The sequence below is a fragment of the Macaca fascicularis genome, chromosome 15 (assembly GCF_037993035.2).
Source record: "Macaca fascicularis isolate 582-1 chromosome 15, T2T-MFA8v1.1".
Taxonomy (NCBI): Eukaryota; Metazoa; Chordata; class Mammalia; order Primates; family Cercopithecidae; genus Macaca; species Macaca fascicularis.
Window position 1 is genome coordinate 60,245,353 of NC_088389.1, and position 8,068 is coordinate 60,253,420.

Below are 8,068 nucleotides of genomic sequence, written 5' to 3' on the forward strand. Positions count from 1 at the left end.
AACTCCTGGGTGATCCACCTGCCTTGGCCTCCCAAAGAGCTGGGATTACAGGCGTGAGCCACTGTGCCTGGCCAATACTATTTTATTATAAAAACACTTTATAAATATTACCTTGTAAAAAAAAAACACTGCCAAGTTAATTTATAAAAATAAAGCAAAAGGGCCGGGCGCAGTGGCTCATGCCTGTAATCCCAGCACTTCGGGAGGCCGAGGCGGGTGGATCACCTGAGGTCAGGGGTTCAACACCAGCCTGGCCAACATGGTGAAACCCCATCTCTACTAAAAAATACAAAAATTAGCAGGGAATGGTGGCGTGCATCTGTAATCCCAGCTACTCAGGAGGCTGAGGCAGAAGAATCGCTTGAACCTGGGAGGCAGAGGTTGCAGTGAGCTGAGATAGTGCCATTGCATTCCAACCTGGGCGAGAAGGCAAGACTCTGTCTTTAAAAAAAAAAAAAAAAAAAAAAAAAAAAAAAAAAAAAAAAAAATTCAGCTACATCTTCCTTTTGCATGCCTGTCTCTGCCTCTGCTGCCAGTCTCCCCAAGGGTGGGAACCCTTTCTTTTTTTCTTTTCTTTTCTTTCTTTCTTTCTTTTTTTTTTTTTGAGATGGAGTGCTGCTCTGTTGCCCAGGCTGGAGTGCAACCTTCGCCTTCCTGGTTCAAGTGATTCTCCTGCTTCAGCCTCCTGGGTAGCTGGGACTATAGGTGCCTGCCACCACGCCCGGCTAATTTTTGTATTTTTTTTTTTTTGAAACGGAGTCTTGCTCTGTCGCCCAGGCTGGGGTGCAGTGGCCGGATCTCAGCTCACTGCAAGCTCCACCTCCCGGGTTTACGCCATTCTCCTGCCTCAGCCTCCTGAGTAGCTGGGACTACAGGCGCCCGCCACCTCGCCCGGCTAGTTTTTTGTATTTTTTAGTAGAGATGGGGTTTCACCGTATTAGCCAGGATGGTCTCGATCTCCTGACCTCGTGATCCGCCCGTCTCGGCCTCCCAAAGTGCTGGGATTACAGGCTTGAGCCACCGCGCCCGGCCTAATTTTTGTATTTTTAAGTAGAGATGAGGGTTCACTATGCTAGCCAGGCTGGTCTCGAACTTCTGACTTTGTGATCCGCCCGCCTCAGCCTCCCAAAGTTCTGGGATTACAGGTGTGAGCCACGGCGCCCAGCTGGGTGACAACCATTTCTTAGCTCCATCTTCTTTCTTCTTCTCCAGAGACCCACACAAGACCACATGCTGCTAAACACACACGAAAAAATGGTGAACAGAATGGTATTCTGCCCTCTTTCCTTGCAGTGGGCTCGCTCTCATCTAACAGCTGCTCATTCTTCCCACGTGTCCAGCCTGGTAGATTTGTGCTGTAGCATGCACTGCTTCAGTCCTGAGAGACTGGCCAGATTCCAGGGCCCTTGTACTCACTGCTTGATGAAGCCAGAGGAATGCCTGCAGCGGATGAGCACATTCCCAACCAGTGTGTAAATGGTAATGAAATAATTGCAGCTTCCTGTGGGGAGTCAAACGCCATGACCCTAACCCCAACAAGAAAATGCTAATGGGTATGTTAATAGAAATGGATTTTCCGGCCGGGCGCGGTGGCTCAAGCCTGTAATCCCAGCACTTTGGGAGGCCGAGACGGGCGGATCACGAGGTCAGGAGTTCGAGACCATCCTGGCTAACACGGTGAAACCCCGTCTCTACTAAAAAATACAAAAAACTAGCCGGGCGAGGTGGCGGGCGCCTGTAGTCCCGGCTACTCAGGAGGCTGAGGCAGGAGAATGGCGTAAAAACCCGGGAGGCAGAGCTTGCAGTGAGCTGAGATCCGGCCACTGCACTCCAGCCTGGGCGACACAGCGAGACTCCGTCTCAAAAAAAAAAAAAAAAAAAAAAAAAAAAAAAAAAAAAAAAGAAATGGATTTTCCAGGATGCAGAGTCCTTGCATTTCACTCTGTCGTGGATCATTACCATTAAGTTATAGCGTTATCTTTTCCTTTGACTTTCAGTATCGTGAGATTGCATTTGCAAGAAAAGGTTTTCTTAGATCCTCACTTGCTCAACGAGGAAATGGGATGCCGTGGGAAGTTATGAGTTCCCTGCTTGTGGTGCTGGATAACTGATTGGCAGGGATGTTGTGGAGGTGGAGAGGAGGACTCCAACCCCAGGATGCTATCAGTCTTTAGTGCCCATTGTCCCTAGGACGCCACCAGAGGTACGCAATCTGATGCGGATTTCGCAACACAGCTTCTGAGGTTAGTGATGCAAGTTCATTCAGGAGAAAACTGCGTGGCTGGTGAGATGGACCCAGGCTGTTGAGGCTGCTGCTGGGGCTGGAAGGGCCTGACTCATGCTTCACAGTCCCTGCCAGCATTTCAGAGGGAAGCGATGTTGTCTCTTGTTCTTCCTCCGCTCATCCCCTAAGCTGGGTGTCTGGTCTTCAGCCCTTCTCTCTTTCATTCCACACAACCCCCTGAGAAATCTCAGCCACACCCCAGCCTCAACTCCCATCTCTGTGATAACTCCTAACTCTGTCTACAGCCTTTACCTCATCCCTAAGCAACAGACTCATATAGCTAACAGTTTATTGGACATCTTAATCTCATTGTCCTACATTTCAAACATGATGTATCTTAAATTGGGATGTTTTCTCCTGGCTTTAGATCTGATGTCCCTCATCCCACCAGCCACCTCATACAGAAACCTTCCTCCATCTCCCTCTTAAGCTCACTTCTACCTTGTGTGCAAGTCCTGTATATTCCACTTCTATGGTGTCTCTTTTTATTGGCCTTTTTCATTCTAGCTGTATTACCACTGATTTCATTCCTGCCAGAGTGAGTATACTTCAACCCAAGTGGGACTTCACCTCCCCCAGGTGGTCATTCCCCTCAAGAAAAACAAGCATAAAACACAAAAAGACTGACAATACCAAGTGTTGACAAGAATATAGAGCAATGAGAACTCCTGTGCATTCCTGGTGGGTGTGTACATGGGTAGAACAACTTTGGGAAATTAGTAGTATCTACTCAAGTAGATATATGCATAGCCCATGACCCAGCAGTTCCACTCCTAGGTATGTACACAGCAGATTTACCCACAGAGGAGCACATAAAGGCATTTGCAGGAAGGTTTACATCCCCAAACTGGAAACTGCACAAAGCTCATCAACAATTGCAGTGCATCCATACAATGGGATGTTAACCAGCAATGAGCAACAACAATTCGCATGTATGTCTAGCAACATGGGGTAATCTTGCAAACATATGTGGAGTGAAAAAAACCACACACAAGAAAATTGCAAAAACTGGTTTATGATGTTAGGATGGTTATTTTTCTTGTATGTAAGTAGTTCCTGAAAGAGGGCCAGAGTGGATCTCTGGAGTTTTAGTAATAATTTGTTGTTGTTGTTGTTGTTGTTTTAATCTGAGTGCTGTTACACAGATGTGGTTCAGTTTGTGAAAAATTTTGTACTTTTTCTATACATATGTCACATTTCAATAAAAACTTTAGTAAAACACATCCACCTATGCATACACACTGAAAAAACAAAATCTCTTCCATGGTTCCTCACACCCAGAGGAGAAATTTCCAGACCCTAACAGAACACTCATAGATCTCCATGACGTGACCCTGTCTGCCAGGCCACACCCTTCCCACCAGTACTATGTGTGCCATGCACTAGACCATTCTCCTTGCTGATCTCTGTGCTACTCCTTCAGCCTGAATCCCTCTGTCCACCTGGCTCTGTCTGAAGACGCCACCTCTGTGAGGCCTCTTCTGATTTCTGAGACCACACATGCTGCTTTTCTCTCTCACACACCTCTGAGCTCTCTCTGCTTGCATGCGTTCCCTTGACTGAAGGCAGCATGCCATGAAAATGCAGCCCAGGGAGAGATTTGTGTGGTCTCAGAAATCAGGAGAGGCCTCACAGAGGAGGTGGCGTCTTCAAACAGAGCCAGATGGACACAAGAATTCCAGGCTGAAGGAAGAGCACTGAGACCTGCACAGAGAATGTGGAGTGGGCTGGTAGATGGCACACATGCCCCAGGTGGGAAGGAGGTGACCTGCTAGACAGTCACATCATGGAGAGCAGAAGGTAAACCTCCTCGAGGTGGCAGAAATGGTGCCCGGTTTATCTTTGTAGACCCTCCTGGGGCCAGTGCTGTGCCTGTTTGAGAAATGATTGAATGTATGCTCTAAGTTAAGCTGTAGTTCACAGTGCCAGAAAGCCAAGACACCCAGTGTGCCTGCAAACAAGCTTCTGCCGAAAGCCGAGTCCCTTTGGAACCAAACACATCCTGTGGTCCTTCATTGGCTGCTGACAACCAGGTTGATGTAAATGTGTTGTGCAGCATTGTGGGCATGTCCAATTAGACTCCCCACTAACATGAATAAGCCGTGCAAATATGTGGTTAATGACCATGTCACTCCGTGTCAATTCTTAATCCCGGATAATTAGCAGATACATAATTGGTGGAAGAAGGGGAGGTGCTGATGGATGGCCCATCACTTGGGTGAAGCTAATGATTCTCTGTGGATTAAGACTCACCCTCTGTAAGTGTTGATGGCTCCTATTTGAAATGCTCCTTTTGAAAGGGCCTAGATCCAAGAAAAGGTGTCAGGAACCCCAGAGCCAGGCGTTGGCATGGGGACTAATTCCCTGGGCTGCTTCCATGAAAGGTGGGCAGACATGTCCCACTGCTGCCAGCCTTGTGCAGGCAGCCAGAGTCCTGGACTGCTCCTGACTTGCTGGGTAATCCCAAGGAGGGCCTTTTTCCTCTCTTAGTCTCATCATTTGTCTAATAGCAAAGAGCGGGAAGGCTGGGGTGGGTGTGCTGACTTGAGAATCCATTGTAGACAAGAGTTTCCCTCACCTTCCCCTCCTTGACCACACTGGAAGTGTGTCATTTGCTGCCATTGAAATGGTTTGGGTGGACTAGCTGGTCTGGATGATAGGGTGTGGTGGAGGGGACATGCAGGGGTTGAAAGCAGACACCTGAGATGGAAGCTGGTGGTACCTTATGTGATTTGAGGCAGGGCCAGCTAGCTGTCTACCAGGATGGGTGCATCTGGTACCATGGTGTGAGTCATCACTGCACAACAATTGCTCAGCCAGCAACTCCATTTCCCAGGCCCCTTTGCACTAAGTCAGGTACAGTACAGTGTTTCCTGTTGTTGATAGCTGGCATTTGTTCCGATTGGCTGGGTGTCTACTCTGACTGGTTGGTGCTGAACTAGTCAAAAAGTTTTTTATTTTTTTATTTTTTTGGTTTTAAGGAGCAAAAAGTTTAAAAGGTAAGAAAGAAGGAAGAAAGAAGAAAGCATCTCCCCCATACAAAGACAAGGGAGTAGGACTTGGAACAAAGAGAAACCCTGTGTGCAGCAGAAAGGCAGTTCATTGTATAGGGAGGCTGGAGGAGGCAGTGTCTGGTTTGCATAGGGACCAGGGGATTGGTTTGACCAGGTGTGTCATTCACATAGCCCATGAAAACCCTGGCCTTCCCACCTTAGCCCTTTAATATGCAAATGCGAGTCGCCATGATGTTCTGAACACATCTGGAGGTGGCCATCACACTTGTCACACTTGGCACAAGTGGCGACAAGGAGAAGATGGTAGGAATCACCATACAGAGTGAACCCAGTTTCTAATGGCCAACATTTGCATATCGAAGCTTGCCTGCCGGGCCCTTCAAGCTGCCTTTTCTGTTAGAAAATAGATGATTGGGGGCGAGGGGGTTTTTCTTATAACGGGAAAACTTCCACTGAGAACCTTTACCCTTACTATCTGTCTGCCTAAAATAATTTCTTAATAACTCCTATATTATTCCCCCCTCAAAGAGAAGTAAACCTAATTGCTCTTAGGGGATGTTGGATGACGAATCTTTCAAACTAGTTGAAAGTATTTCTAACACCACTCCTAGAGGTATGAATCCCTAAACAAGAAAGATATGATTTAGTTTTATCCATTTAGCATTTTTAATGAATGGAATCACAAGGCATGTATTCATCAGTGACTTTCTTTTTTATGCTCAGAGATTAACATGCACTGCAAGAAATAATACATGGAGATCCTGTGTATCTTTTACCTAGTTTCACCCAAGAGTAGCCTCTTGTAAAACAGTAGTATAGTATCACAACCAGGATATACTTACATAGATCAATATCGGAACATGTCCAGCACCACTCATGTTGCCTTTTTATGTTCACAGCCACTTCCCTCCCACCCACACCCACTCCTTAACTCTGGGCAATCACTAAGTTGTTCTCCATTTCTATATTTTTTTCGTTTCACCAATGATATATAAATGTTATATATTGAAATAGACTTTTTCCACTCAGCATAATTCCCTGAAGATTACAGATAAGTGTTGTATATATCAACAATTCATTCCTTTTTATTGCTGAGTAGTATTTCATGATATGGATGTACCACAGTTTAACCACTGATGTGCCATATTTAACCTGTTGAAGGACATCTGTTTATTCCCAGTATTATTTGTTGCTACTATGTAAATAAAGCTTCTATAAATGTTCAAGTACAAGTTTTAATGTGAACATAATTCTTCATTTCTCTGGAATAAATTCTCAGGTGTGCAGCTAATGAATTGTATGGTCGGTGCATGTTTTGCTTTAGAAGGAACTGTCAGCCCAGTGTGGTAGCTCACACCTGCAATCCCAGTAACTCCTGAGTCTGAGGCAAGAGGATCACTTGAGTCCAGGAGTTCGAGACGAGGCTAGGCAACATAGAAAGACCTTATTTCTACAAAAACAAAAAGAAAATTAGGGCAACACAGTGAGACCTCATCTCCACACACACACACACACACACACACACACACACACACACACACAAATTAAGCTGGATGTGGTGGAGGTGCTTGCAGTCCCAGCTACTCAGGAGATGAAGGGGAGAAGATCTCTTGAGCCTGGGAGTTCAAGGCTGCAGTGAGCTATGATTGCCTTCACCCTGGATGACAGAGTGAGATACTGTCTCACACACAAAAAAAAAAAAAAAGAAAGAAAGAAAAATGAAACTGCTACTCTGCTACCTTGCTTACCAGAGTGTATGAGTGATCAAGTTTCTCTGATTCTTTGCCAGTATTTTTTATTTTAGCCATTCTTATAGGTGTGCAGTGCTATCCTATTGTGGTTTTAATTTGCACATCCTCAATCGCTACTGATGTTGAACATCTTTTAATGTGCTTATTTAAATGTGTCAGCGGTATATCCCGTTGGGTGAAACATCTCTTTGTGTTTTTTGTCCATTTTCTACTTGGATTGTTTGTTTTCTGACTGTTCAGTTTTGAGAGTTGTCTGTATATTCTAGATATAAATCTTTTGTCAAATATGCGGTTTGCAAACATTCTGTCAGTCTGTAGCATGTCTTTTCTTTCTCTTAAAATGATTTTTCAAAGACAAATGTTTTTAATTTTAATGAAGTCAAATTTAGCAACTTTTCATTTTATGGATTGTGCTTTTGGTGCTAAGTTTAAGAACCCTTTGCCTATCCTTACATCCCAAAGATTTTCTTCTATTTTTTTTTCTAACAGCTTTATAGTCTAACATTTTACATTTAAGTCCATGATCCATTTTAAGTTAAGTTTTTGTGTAAAGTATGAGGCTTACTTAAGATTCTTTGAGTTTTTTTTTTTTTTTAACCTGTGGATGTACAATTGTTTAGCACCATTTGTTGAAAATGCTATCTTTCCTCCATTGAAGTGATTTTGCATCTTTTCCAAATCAGTTGAGTATATTTGTGTAGTCAATTTTTGGGTTCTCTATTCTGTTTTAGTGATCTATGTTTTTGTCTGATACCACAGTCTTTATTACTGCAACTGTTTACAAAACAAGTCTTGAAATTGGGTAAATAATGCCTAGAACTTCTAGAATTAATAAGGAAGTCCGGGAAGGTCATAGAATATGACATAAACATTAAAATTGATTAGATTTATATATATTAGCAATGGACATGTGGACATCAAAATTAAAAATATAATACCATTTATAATCACTCAAATAAAAAAATTATTAGGTATAAATCTGACAAAACTTGTACCAGGAAATGTATGCTAAAAACTAT

General features: G+C 44.0%; 1 long non-coding RNA gene across 1 annotated transcript; it reads left to right on the forward strand.

The window, feature by feature from the left end:
* The first annotated feature begins 1,293 nt into the window (after nucleotides 1-1,293).
* LOC141408632 (uncharacterized) lies at nucleotides 1,294-3,507 on the forward strand. The gene is made up of 2 exons (XR_012424542.1): nucleotides 1,294-1,479; nucleotides 1,998-3,507. It is a non-coding gene; the product is annotated as an uncharacterized lncRNA (long non-coding RNA).
* Nucleotides 3,508-8,068: the final 4,561 nt, after the last annotated feature.